The following is a 14490-nucleotide window of genomic DNA, read 5'->3' on the forward strand; positions in this document are numbered from 1 at the left end:
TATCTACATAGTTAGTGGATTTAGGTTTATTTTTTATTAGGTGAATACGACTTGTGCCTGTCAAATTTTGGCGCCGTTGCCGGGGAAATGGTTTTATTTTTATTTTCTGATTATTTTTTGTAGTCTAGATTATCCCCTGTTGTCTCAGAGAACGTTACTTCTTTGAGGCAATTCTCATATTTGTCTTTTAGTTCCTTGTTTATGCCCAGGTGTTCCAGATCAGGTTACATTCCATTCGATCCTGAGATCGAGCGCTCGTTTCATAAGCAAAGGAAAATTTGTAGACAAATTCTGGCGGGTTCTGAAGAAGACAACAATCGAAGAGACCCTCCCTCTGATTATAGTGACACAGAAATTCCTTCAGATTCAGAATCAGAGATGACGGCCTAAAAGAAACTCAGTGACTACTCGCACCCGAAGCTCACAGATTTCCTGCACCTTACTCCCACTCCGGCTCTAGATGGAGTTCAATTTGAGATCAAACCCCAATTTATCACTATGATAGAGAGGAAGCAATTCAGTGGAGCTAAGGGTGAAGATCCTAATCTTCACATTGCAGATTTCTGCCAGTATTGTAACACCATTAGACAAGCCGGGGTCACGCAGAACCAAATCAGGGAGATTCTTTTTCCTTTTTCATTATGTGGCAAGGCTAAATTATGGCTTAATGGTTTGAATAGAACTGCACTTGGTATTACTGACTGGGAAACTCTTGCTTTGAATTTCTATAATAAATATTATCCTGCAGAGAGAAAAGCGGTACTAAGGAGTGCTATTCAGAACTTCGCTCAAGAGGCCGATGAAACGCTATATGAGGCTTGGGAGAGGTTCAAAGATCTACAGAGAGAATGCCCCCACCACAATCTAGCACAATGGCAAATGATCCAAGCTTTCTACAATGGACTTGGAAATTCTTCTAGATCAGTTCTTGATTCTGCAGCTAATGGGAGATTCATGATTTTAAATGTGGACGATGCAAGACAGGTTATCGAAGACATGGAAATACACAATTCCCAATACGGGAATCCGAGAGGGTTTGCAAATAAAGGAAAACATAATGTCGATTCCGTATCCTTTTTGTAAGCTCAATTAACGTCTATTTGTAAAAAAATAGATAATCTTACTGCTACTCCTAACTCTGTAGCTAATGTGTCTGCTGTTGCTAACAATGAAGCTTTTTGTGAAAATTGTGGAATTGTAGGGCATTGGGAGCAAGATTGTAGGAGTTCCATGGAACAAGTTAATGCCTTTCAAACCTATAGGCAGAATAACCCATATTCCAACTCTTACAATGCCGGTTACTGGAACCATCCATATCTTTCGTATCGGAGTACCAATGTAAAAAACCCTCCACCTCCACAACAACCACAACAGCAACCCCCACCACAACAAAAATATTACCACCCAAATTCCGGCCAGAAAAGCCAAGCATCACCCTCATCATCTTCCGACCCTGCCATGACAGAAATTAGAGCAATGCTTACCAATATGCAAAAGCATATGGAGAGTAGGGATGCGCAAATTGATTCTATTTTAGCCCACAATAAAATCATGGATAATCAAATTGCACAACTTTCATCTACCCTACAATCCCGTCAACAGGGAGCTCTACCATCACAACCTATCCATTCTATAGATCATGCCAATGCAATCACTCTAAGGAGTGGTTCACATTATGATGGACCTCCTATGCCAAAGGAAGATGGACCAGTTCCTGATATAGATTCCTCTATACCAAACGCTAATCCTGCTAACCCTGCAGGGCTACAAACAGATACTAACCCTTCTAATGTTTCTGTGCAGGGTAAATCTCAGGATAAGGGAGGATATGTGCAGAGCCCAGTTATCAAACTACCGTTCCCTAATAGACAATTGAAGAGTAAGTTTGATAAACAATTTGGTAAGTTCTTAGAGGTTGTGAAAAACCTGCAGGTAACAATTCCTTTCACTGATTTAATCACTCAGGTTCTTGCATATGCTAAATTTATGAAAGACATTCTAACTAGGAAAAGGGCCTTTAATGAAGTAGAAACTGTAGCTTTCACAGAGGAGTGTAGCACCTTATTGTAAAATAAATCCCCTCCTAAATTAAAGGATCCCGGTAGTTTTTCTATCCCTTGTCATATAGGGAATGTTTTTATTGATAAAGCTTTGTGTGATTTTGGTGCCAGTGTCAGTGTTATGCCATCGTCTTTCTGTGCTAAACTTAATATGGGAGAATTAAAATTTACTAATATAACTTTGCAAATGGCAGATCGTTCTATAAAATACCCCTAGATATTTTAAAGGATGTCCCTGTCAGAGTTGGTAAATTTTTTATTCCTGTTGATTTTGTTGTTTTAGACATGGCAGAGGATACACAAATACCCATTATATTAGGTAGGCCTTTCCTCCATACTGCAGGAGCCATTATTGATGTGAAAAATGGTAAACTAACCCTTTCTGTTGGTGATGATAATGTTACTTTTAATCTAGGGAAAGTTTTGAAAGGGCCTATGCTAGAGGAAAATTGTTGTTATATTGATATAATTGATATAATGGACGATATTTGTGATGATAGCTTGCCACAGGTTCTTGCAAGGGATCCCCTAGAGGAAATTCTTTGTGGGAATTTATCTACAGATAATGCAAGCGTTTGGGGTAATGAGGTACAAGATATTGAAATAGCTCTTTCCTTAAAAGAGTTAGACCCCAAGAAAACAATGAAGGTAGTAAATTTAGTTCAGGAATCGAAACCTGCAGAGGTCAAGAAACCTAAACTAAAACCTCTCCCTTCTCATTTGAAATATATTTTTCTGGATGAACAAGAACTATACCCCGTGATCATCAGTACTGCACTTAATGACCTATAAACTCCCAACTTCTAGGGGTTCTTCAAACCCATAAGAAAGCTATTGGGTACAGTATTAATGATCTCAAGGGTGTTAGCCCTGATTTTTGTATGCACAGGATACATCTAGAGGATAACTATAAGCCCTGCATTCAACCCCAAAGAAGATTGAATCCCAACATGCAGGAAGTAGTCAAGAAGGAGGTTATGAAATTACTTGATGCAGGTATTATCTATCCTATTTCTGATTCCAAGTGGGTAAGTCTTGTGCAGGTAGTGCCTACAAAAGGTGGGATGACTGTGATCACTAATGAAAAAAATGAATTAATTCCCACTAGAACTGTAACAGGGTGGCGTATGTGAATTGATTATCGTAGACTGAATATCGCCACTAAAAAGGACCACTTCCCCCTCCCCTTTATAGATCAAATTATTGAGAGGTTAGCTAACTGTACTGTCTTTTTACCCTGCAGGGATAATAAAAAGTCATCTTGGTTAAGCTTGGAAGACGACAGAAGGGTTGCTTGTTGATACCAACAATCTTCTCAATTTTCCACCAAGGGATGATCCACTTACTGGTAAAGTTGCAAAAGGCAAAGACCTTCTTCCACTCATGGCGCCCCATCTTAGAGAAGCGTTTCTTCCTTCTCACAAAAGCAATTTGGAGTGTATTTTTCAACATTGTTGGGAGGACTAATTAATTCTAGTCTCTCCATTAGCCACATCTGTAAAAAATTCAATGCAAATAAATTAATATTACTATACAAAAATATGTTTTTGATTTCTGTAATTAAAAATATTATTTTTCTACCTGTAATAAAATTGGAGAGCCTCGAAAAGGTGCTTTTGGATTTCTCTTCAATTCATCAAGACTAAGCATAGTCTCTCCAACAATTAGTGGTATTGGATTTCTCCCAGATTCAATTTGCTCCAAGACAGTTGATATAATTGCTTGACCCTCATTAAATCTACCACTAGTAAGAAGATATTGGTTAAGCACGCAAAAGAGAAAAGTCCTTCTTCTATAAACATGAAAAGACTCAGAATAAGGTCTATCAAAATAATGGCGAGAAAATTCTTTCAAATTAACTATGCTACCATCTACTATATTTGTTAGATCTTTGTCTTTTAAATTAAAGAAGCGCTCAAAATCCTTATAATAATATTCATTTATTCTAGGGATGACTGCAAGATCTAATGCAGGGAAGCCTAAGATAGCACCGAATTCTTCCGGCAAAGGGCTAATTTCATCACACCCTAGTCTAAAACAATGAGTATCCACATCCCAATATTTTAAAGCTGTATGAATGAAGTTTATATCAAGATCTACCCCCTTGACACCATAAATACCCCTGTAGACACCCATTTGTGTCTCTCCAAAACCAAATCCGATGATGAGTACCTTTCACGTCGAATCATAATCAAATGAAGTGAAAGTGTGGAAAGTTTAGTGTTGCGGATAGTTTTAATTTCTTTTCACTTCTCTCTGTTTTTGAAAACCTATTTTAAGAAAACAGCCAATCTTGTTTGGTTGGTCCATGATATGGGTCCATTAATAGTGTAGTTGGATAGGGCTTGAAAAGAGCTTTCCAACGATATATTATAAACCCAATTCCGATGAATATTGAGGAAGTTATGGCCAAATTACTAATCTAGGCCCGGTTTGAGCCTTATATGCGGCCTAATGATCTAGGGGAGGGCCTAATATGGATTTATCATTCCTAATGCAATTAGGAATGGTTTTAGTCTTCGATTCTTCTAGAAGGTTCTTTTCATTCCTAATTCAATTAGCATTGATAAATTGAATTTTGTTGACTTTTTGGAATTTTAATCAGAATAAAAGAGTGTTTTTAAGGAATATACGATTTTATCCTCCTGTACGGTTAAATTCTATCTGATTTTAGAAAACGCGTAAAAAATCTTATTAGCGCCTGACGCCATCATTAGCGCCTGGCGCTAAGCTTGGCGCCTGGCGCTAGCATTAGCGCCTGGCGCTAAGCTTGGCGCCTGGCGCTAGCATTAGCGTCTGGCGCTAATGTCGGCGTTTGGCGCTAACTCTGTTTTTTCGCGTCAGAACTCTTGTTCGATTTTCTATCTTTTTGGCTGATTTTCTCTATAAATAGCCTCCAAAAAATCCGTTTTGAATCATCTACAATCATCAACTCCCTAGTTCTCTTTTCTCTTAAAGCTAGAAGCTTTTTCTTTCTCTCTTTTTCTGAACCACCCTTCATACAAAATTCCGCATTCACAAGACCTAGAAACACCTAGCATAATTCGAAGTTGGCTTCGCCCTAGACGTGAAAGGTTTTAATTTCTGAGGGTTTGGTCCCAAATATCTCTTTCAATTATTTAATTTAATTGTTTTAATTATTATTTTCCTTGAAGTTACTAACGCGTGTATTTTGTTATTAAAAAGAGGTAGAGGCATCCAAGTAAGTGCTTTAATGGTTTTTAATTATTAATATTATGATGTAGAAATCATGCTTAGGTTGTTATTATGATTCCTAATGTTATGTTAGGGCGTTTTGATCTTCCTAGTATCATGTCTAGGGTAACCTTAATATCAAGTATGATTAAAATTTTGATGCTTCCTATTTTCTTCCTAATATTTATGATTGTTAGTATCATGTTAGGGTTAAAGCTTTGATCTTTATTGCTTAGTGACATGCTAGGGTTTGTTATTAATCTTGTTAGTATCATGCCTAGGATCTTACTATTATTATGCTTTTAACATGATTATGATTTTTATGATTTATTATCATGATTATTTTTATAATTGTTATGATTATAATTATTTTTATTATTATTATTATTATTATTATTATTATTATTATTATTATTATTATTATTATTATTATTATTATTATTATTATTATTATTATTATTATTATTATTATTATTATTATTATTATTATTATTATTATTATGTTGCTTGATTATATTTATTTTTATTGCTTGATCACACCTTTTATGCATGTTTAAAGGGAATTGGTACTTGTAATCACGCTTAATAAGATAATTAATAATCTTGTTTAGGGTTAATTTGATTATAATTCAAGTGATCGCCAATAATAGATTTATTTGTGCATTAATATTCAACCAACATAGATGAACAGGTTTAGGGTAAACCTATTGATTGCATGTTAGTCAGAAAGTGCACATGAATACGATCAGAATAAAGTAGAGGCCTATTATTAGGGCAGGTTCAATCTCTTTTAGGTTGGATTTTTACCTTCATCCCCGAACTACTAGTCATGGTTCAAGACCTATTGGAGTTGACGATCTCCTGGATCGTTAAGGGGTGTAACCTTCACCTCGTGAACGGTTTACAAGTTCCTAAAACTTGTTGGCGACTCTTTTGCTCTATCTTTTTTCCCTTTGGACGCCACCGTACTTGAAATATTCCCTACACTTTTTGGCGACTCCACCGGGGAGGACTTCTATTTTAATTCCTAAAATTTATTTTGGCAATGATTGAGAATGAGTGGATGAGACTCGAAAAGTTCTAAGTATTTCATGTGCGTGATATTGATTAACATTATTGTCATATGCATAAAAAAGATCTCATTGGAAAGACCATCCGTAATGAGTTAAAACATAGGATTTTACACGTAGGAAATTTGAGAAATATCTTTCACAACTAGGATCGAAATAATGCTGCGCGAAACTAGAAAATTTTATCGAGCACAGAAAGCTGATGAGGCATGTAGGGACTAGCGTCAGCGAACAAAGATTAGCGCCAAAGTTTTGATGTTAGCGCCAGGTGACAGCTTTTTTCGCCAGGCGCTAAATCCAAAAAGTGGCGCTGGCCTCTGTTTGCTGGCGCCAAGTTCTTCCAATACCGAGCCAGAAATATGCGTTCTAATTTCGACCAGTTTTTAGCATTGTTTGCTCGATCCTACTTCCTAATTGAGTTTTCCTCACTTTTCTGAAACCCATATGTGTTCTACATATGGACATAACCCTTTGGGAATTCATGCTCCATCTACCTGATTGAACGCTCTGAGTAACAAAGGGTACATCCGAGAATGTTGAATTCACCAAACCATGGAAGCGAGTTTTTCTAAATTCGCGGTGTCCCATCCACTTGCGCCAACCCTTCACATTTAGGCTTCTGCGCGGTGCATCCGGACAATTAACCATGGACCCTCTATTGACTAACCCATATCCCGAACTTTAGAGAACTAGAGCCATGGTTAGGTTGCAAACTCATTGTTACATATTGTGCATTATTGGTTGTGCATACTCTATGTGTTTTTCCTAATCGTTTGTTTGACTTGTGCTAAGATTAAATAAATTAATTCATGACTAAAAGAACTTTGCCTAATTAATTAATTAATTAACTTGAGTAACTATAGTCTAATATTTAATCAGAGTTGACTTAGTACGACTTTAGGCAAACTCCTGTAGAGTAATAATACTGTAAACAGTTTTAGATCGACGCTCCAGCAATGGCGCCAAAATTTGAGCGCCACTTTGTGGAGCGTAGCGCCTGGCGACAATCCTGTCGTCTGGCGCTACACTGCAAAGAGAAGCGCCAGTCCTGTCGTTTTGACGACAGTTTGGTTTATTGCTCGAGTCATCACTTTGTGTCTAATTAAACAGTTTGCTAATTAATTAGGTTAATTTTTACTGCTAATAATACCGTGTCATGTCATTAATCGAGTCTAGGCACTAAGTCCCATGGTCTTATACAAAAGTCAAAGCATGTCACTTGCACTCACCATATAAAGCACACACTAATGCACACTTTGACCATGTCTAAGAGAGTCTTGTATGCGCGTATTTTCTGTCATTTTTTTAGGGGGGTAAGTCGGATATTAATCCTCCAATTTAAACCACTTGATTAAACCCCATACTTGATTCCCAAAAATATACACCTTATTTTTGCCAAAAATATGCACCCTAATATGCACCATATTTTTGCTTTTTTCTCTTTTAAAACCGTAAAGTCAAGGTCAATTTGAGTCAAATAATTAAAACAAAAAAATGGTTTGATTTACAGCGCGTGGTTAAGAAAAGAAGGGCATTTAATCAAAGACAACCTATTTATCCAAGTCCAACTTTTCGACAAACCCATCGCTCGTAAGAGGAAAGCTAGGACAATAATGGAAACTCAAGAAGAAGTTAATGAGCTCAGGAACCAACTGATTACCGTAACTAAGGCGTTAAAGGTTCTAACCCTCAAGATTGATGATCCTATGAAACAACAACAGATGGACTTCATGCAAGAGAGTCTGAGCAAGCTATCTAGCGACTACAAGTTTCAAGGAATTAGCTCACAAGGGGTCTCGGTGGACAAGGATCTTCATCTGCAGAAGTTCAATGCCAACGACATCCCGAAATTCAAAGCAACTGATAACCCTTACTTTCATTTAAGAGCCTTCGAAACAATAATGAGTATTAAGGGTATTGACAAGAAGGTGTTCCCCTTTCTGTTCTCACTATCTCTCGAAACCGTTTGCCAACAATGGTTCATTTCTCTCGAGAAAGAAAGAACCTCTACTTGGGAGTCCATAGTAAACGTTTTCATTGATAGATACAAATGCAATATTCAAGTTGAGACTGACTATAGGGAACTTGAAATCCTCAAGCAGAAGGAGAATGAAGGCTTCACCTCTTTCTTTAACAAATAGAGAGAAACCTCAGCTAAGATGATTGAGGTGCCAAGTGAAAAAGAGTCTGTAAGGTTATTCATCAAAAACCTTCAAGAAAAGTACTCCAAGCATCTCAAATATCAGAATAATCTCCACGCCTTCAAGGCCGTCTACGACATTGGGATAAATATTGAAGACGACCTGGCTAAGTTGAAAGCTGCCAACAATAACTCCAACAGTGGCTGGAAAGGCAAGAAGAACGACAATCCTTCTTCTTCCAAAACCACCCACTCAAACAATGTTAGCACTTTTAACTTAAGTGAAGTCCTTGCTATGAATAATCAAGGACAAAAGAAACCATTTAGGAGGAACTTTACTCCTATTGGCATGAGTTATGACACCGCATTTGACCGATTAAATGCAAAAGGTCTTATAACTCCTATTAGATTGTTTGGGGACCCACCAGTCGAGAAGAGGACGGCTAATTGGAACCCCAATGCACATTGGAAGTATCACCAAGGTAGGGGCCATCTTACTGAGAACTGTTGGAAGCTTAAGGAAGCTATCCAAGACCTAATCGACAATAACAAACTACCATTGCTCCCTTCCAGTAAGAAGCCAAGTATTGATAATGTGCCTCTCGCTCACTCCTTAGCCATCTCTGATGAGGAAAATGAAGTTGATCCCTCATCTCTCATCATACCTGTCGAAGAAATCCATGCTATCGAAGAAGAGGATGAAATCTTTTTCGATGCCGTGGATAACCTTCCAGAATTAGCAAGTAAAGAGGACATACAATTGCTTACACTGTCCATGTTGGAAGGGTCAAACTTGCTACGTGAAGCCCTCAAGGTTGTGGAGGAACTTCAGAAGAAGTATGACGAGGTTCCACCCTCGAAAAATAAACCTAGGATAGAGTTCACACCCATGAGAACGATCTATGATGCGAAACACTTTCCTTTACAAGTAATCGATAAACCCAATAAGAATAGTAGACTCTACACTCCAATTGGGATCCCATATGCAAAAATGTTCCAAATTCTCTCCGAGAGTGGCGAGATCAAACCTCTCGAACTGAGACCATTTGAATCATTAAAAAGGACAGATAGATTTTATTGTCAATATCATCAATCGGGGGGTCAACCTATTGAAAACTGTTTTGAATTTAAGGATTTAATTCAAAAAATGATTGATGACAAAAGACTAGTCCAAGTTCCACAAGAAGAAGATGTAAATATTAATGGAGTTTGGGATAGTGATGAAGAAGACGTTTATTTGAAAGACATGGTAGGACCTCCACCTTCGGTGTCATATGCCATGGATGACTTTTGGGTTGAAGAAGATTCATCCATAGATGTCCTCACAAGATCTGGGAGAATGCAACCTCCTGTTTCGACACAACCCATGCCAACCACACAGCAAGTTCCCATACCTATCATAGAAGATAATGACATTGTCAAGCAGTTCAACAAAACCAAGGTTGAAATGAACGTATAGAAGCTTCTAACAACATCTCGAGAGCATAGGTTGGCAGTAATGAATGCCTTGGATAAGATAGGGATAGATTCTGACACCACTCCTGAGGGGTTGGCTAATTTCTTCACGAGTGATCTCCCTAGTCCTATCAACTTGATCACCTTTTCCGACAAGGATTTACCTCTAGAAGGTGACAAGCATTATATGGAATTAAACCTCACAGTGGTTTGCAAGAGAATGAACGTCCCTAGGACTCTTGTAGACAATGGATCAGCCATTAATGTCTGTCCACTTAGAACTGCGAGAATGCTAGGCATAAGGGATGAAGACCTAACCCCGTCAACGCAAGGAATAAGAGCCTATGACAACACTCGTTGTCAAGCTCTTGGTAAAATTACCACAAATGTAACGACGGGAGCGATAGAACACGCTACTACATTCCAAGTAGTAGATATTAAAGCTTCGTTCAATCTATTGTTGGGACGCCCTTGGCTTCATGACCTAAAGGCCGTCCCCTCATCTCTCCACCAACAGGTAAAGGCCATAGTTGGAGGAATTCCCATTACCATCGACGCTTCACCCATGAGAATTAAAGCTATAGAGAATCCAATAATTAATGTGGAGCACGATGAAGATTTGTGGGGCTTTAATGAAGAGGTCTCCTTAATCGAGGAGGACGAAAGGACCCCTCTCTGCCACGAACCCCACTCCAATATGATCGTGAACGCTATTCTGAAGAAGCAAGGACATTTTCCTGGGATGACCCTAGGAAAGAAGAAAGGAATAGCAAAACCGCTGGAATCACCTGGCCTCCCTAAATTAGACACTTTTGGACTTGGTTTTAAACCGACTTGGAAAGATCTCAAGCGAGCCCAGGAAAATTCAAAGGCACGTAGGGACGCTCACATCCAAAAGAAAGCAATCCCAATGGATCAGTATCCTCTTACCCTTAATGGACAATTTATAAAAGAAGGAGAGGAATATCCATGCTATGAATTTCCCGAACCATTTGTCGTAATTGATATAAGGCAACCGGGATTCGAGATTTTCTTAGATTGCTACTTCATAGACGAAATCCCAACTCATGTCCATAAGGAGAAAGCACCCCCATGCTTTGACTTTAATATCATGGGAATACTATTTGGGCGAGAAAAGGATAAGCTAACATACAAAGAGGATAACTCCTCGCTCATCCAAGCAGTCCACTACTAGAAAATAGGAAAATAGCGACAGATTTGTTCCGACGGACACATTATTCCGTCGGAAAAGTCGAAATTTCCGACGGATTTTCATTTCGTCGGAAAATTCCGACGAATCTAACAATTCCGTCGAAAATCCGTCGGAAATTTCCGACGGATTTTAAATCCGTCGGAATATATGTACTTTGCGACAGAAAAATCTGTCGGAAAAGACAATTTCCGACGGATTTATTGTCTGTCGGAAATTTCCGACGGAATTTTCCGTCGGAATATTACAATATTTTTTAAAACATCATATACTTTTACAAAACCCTACACACTCGTAAAAAAAAAAACAAAACCCTACACACAATTTCCGCCTCCTCTGCTCTCTTTGTCTTTCTTCTTATCCCTATTCTCGTTCTCTCTCCTCTTTTCCCTTCTCCTGTTCGTCTTCTCTCTCATCTCCCCCCTTCAGTTTTCCCTCTGATTCGCTCTCTCCTTCCCATTGTTCTTTTCTTTCCTCTTCTCTTTTCTCACTTCTCTTTGTCGCCTCTTTCTTCTCCTCTCTTTCCTCTTCTTTTCTATTCTTTTTAGTTTCTCAACGGTTAGAGGGTGGTGGTCGATTTGGCTTTAGGGATGGTGTTAAACAAATAAAGGGTTTTTAAGGTCAAATTCGACCATGAAAACACTAGATCTAGTGTTTTCGTGGTCGAATTTGGCCTTATTAAACCGATTTCAAGCTTAATTTTGAAGCAAATTCAAGTTTAAAGGTATGTATATGTGTTTTTTATTTTTTATTTTCAATTTTTAGGTTTTATGATAGTGATACGCTCTGTGTTTTTTTAAATAATTTTTGGGTTTTCCGGCGAAAAGGAGGAAACCGTGGTAGGTGGTTGTTGGTGCCGTGGTGGTGGTGGTGGTAAGTTTTCTCTTTTGTGTTTTGCGGTTTAAGCTGGGATTGGTGGGGATCTAGGGTTTGTTTTGGTTCGTGGGTGGGGTTTGTTTTGATTCGTGGGTAGGGATCTGCTGGTGGTGGGGATCTAGATTTGTTTTGGTTCGTGGGTGGGGTTTGTTTTGGTTCGTGGGTGGGGATCTGGTGGTGGTAAGTTTTCTCTTGTGTTTTGCGGATAGGGTTTGGCTTATTGTGATAGGTGAGGGCTGGTGGTGTTGGGTGACGACAGGCGGTGGTACGGGGTGGCAAGGGGCGTTTTTTTTTTTGTTTTTTTAAAACCACTTTCCGACGGAAATTCCGTCGGACATTTCCGACGGAAAACAGTTCGTCGGAATTTTCCGACGGACTTTGACGGGCCTAAAAATCGCTTCCAACGGAAATTCCGTCGAAAAAGGGTGTTTTTCCGACAACTATTGCGACAACCGGTTGCGACGGAATTTCCGTCGGAAATGAGTTTTCCGACGAAAAATTTCCGTCGCAATTTACGTGTTTTCTAGTAGTGAGTCCTACAAAGCGAAAGCTTCGATCCCTCGAAGCTAATCACTCCAGCGGAAGGATCACTACAAGGGTGGCACAAGACCGTCAAGGTGACCACTCCAAGTGGAAGGAAAATCTCCATCACATCGGGGCAAGGACCGATGTTCGAAGAGTCGTCAGAGTCTCTCCCTATAGAGTCATATAAGTCCTTAGTTATAGCACCTCCTCCTTCTATCTCTTCCCCTAGGATAATTAGTGATCAAGTCCCTGGGGACATATCCCTCTTTGATGTAATGATCTCAGAATTTAATAATATGGCTTCTTCTCCTTACTCCTTGTGTTCTTCTTTAACTCAAGATGATGAGCATTGTTTAACTAACAATGAACAAGATAAAGAACTTATTAAATCAATGGAAACACTTGAAAAGAAAACACCGATAATTGAAGAAACTAAGATGGTTGATATCTCAAATGATTCAACCAATAAAAGAGAATTTAAATCGGACTAACACTTAATGAAAAAGAAAGAACCGATTTAATTAAATTTCTTAAAGAATTCATCGATGTATTCGCTTGGTCATATGAAGATATGCCAGGCATTAATAGAGAAATAGCTCAACACACTATACCATTAATTCCAGGAATAAAACCTGTAAAACAAAAGTTACTTCGAATGAAACCCGACGTAGCTCTTAAAATAAAAGAAGAAGTTCAAAAACAAATAACTGCAGGTTTCATCAAGGTATCCAAGTACCCCGAATGGGTTGCCAACGTCGTCCCAGTTCCGAAAAAGGATGGAAGGGTAAGAATGTGTGTCGACTGTCGAGACATAAATAAGGCAAGTCCAAAGGACGACTTCCCTTTTCCACACATCGATATTCTGGTGGATAACACAACAAATCATGCACTTCTCTCGTTCATGGATGGATACGGGGGCTATAATCAGATTCTCATGGCAGAAGAAGACATGGAGAAAACAACCTTCATAACACCATGGGGTACTTACTGCTACACGGTAATGCCATTCGGGTTGAAAAACGCGGGTGCTACTTACCAACGAGCAGCGACTACCTTGCTCCATGACATGATGCATAAAGAAGTTGAAGTATACGCGGACGATATGATTGTAAAGTCAAAAGATCGCCCAAGCCATCAAGTAGCCTTAAGAAAATTCTTCGAAAGGCTAAGAAAATACAACATGAGGTTGAATCCATTTAAGTGTGCTTTTGGAGTCACCTCAGGCAAGCTTTTGGGTTATGTCATAAGCTCTAGAGGAATAGAGATAGACTCAACCAAGATCAAGGCAATCATGTCAATGCCACCGACCAAAACCGAGAAGCAAATTCGAGGATTTATTGGCCGGTTGCAATACATAAGCAGGTTCATATTAAAATTGACAACAATATGTGAACCAATCTTCAAAAAGCTTAAAAAGAATGTACCAGTGATATGGGATGACGAGTGTCAAAAAGCCTTTAAAAAGATAAAAGCCTATCTCGTGAATCCTCCCGTATTAGCACCAGCACTTCCGAGTATACCTCTTAGATTGTACTTAACAGTCACCAAAGAGACAATGGGAGCCATGCTAGCGCAAGAAGTAGAAGGCAAAGAAAATGCGATCTAATATCAAAGCAAAAATATGCTCGAGTATGAAGCACACTATACACCACTTGAGAAATTGTGCCTCGCTTTGGTGTGGGCCACAACCAAGTTAAGACATTACATGCTCGTGCATACAGTCTTTGTAGTTTCCCGATTAGATCCACTCAAGTATTTATTCGAGAAATCTACACTCAATGGGCGCATATCGAGATGGATATTCAACTTAGCTCAGTTCGATGTAAGGTTCATGCCACAAAAAGCTATCAAAGGATCAGTGGTGTCGGATTTTCTAGCAGACTTTCCAATAGAAGACTCGACGCCAATACACAATAATGAATTTCCAAACGAAGACCAGATGGTCACTGAAGATGATAC

The 14490-nt window shown here is 38.8% G+C and overlaps 1 non-coding gene across 1 annotated transcript; it reads right to left on the bottom strand.

Moving 5' to 3' along the window:
- Positions 1–759: 759 nt before the first annotated feature.
- On the bottom strand, positions 760–866 carry LOC145566611 (small nucleolar RNA R71). Its single transcript, XR_014095460.1, has one exon. It is a non-coding gene; the product is annotated as a small nucleolar RNA R71 (small nucleolar RNA).
- Between the last annotated feature and the right edge of the window lie 13624 nt (positions 867–14490).

Source organism: Chenopodium album, chromosome 1 (assembly GCF_948465745.1).
Source record: "Chenopodium album chromosome 1, dcCheAlbu1.1, whole genome shotgun sequence".
Taxonomy (NCBI): domain Eukaryota; kingdom Viridiplantae; phylum Streptophyta; class Magnoliopsida; order Caryophyllales; family Amaranthaceae; genus Chenopodium; species Chenopodium album.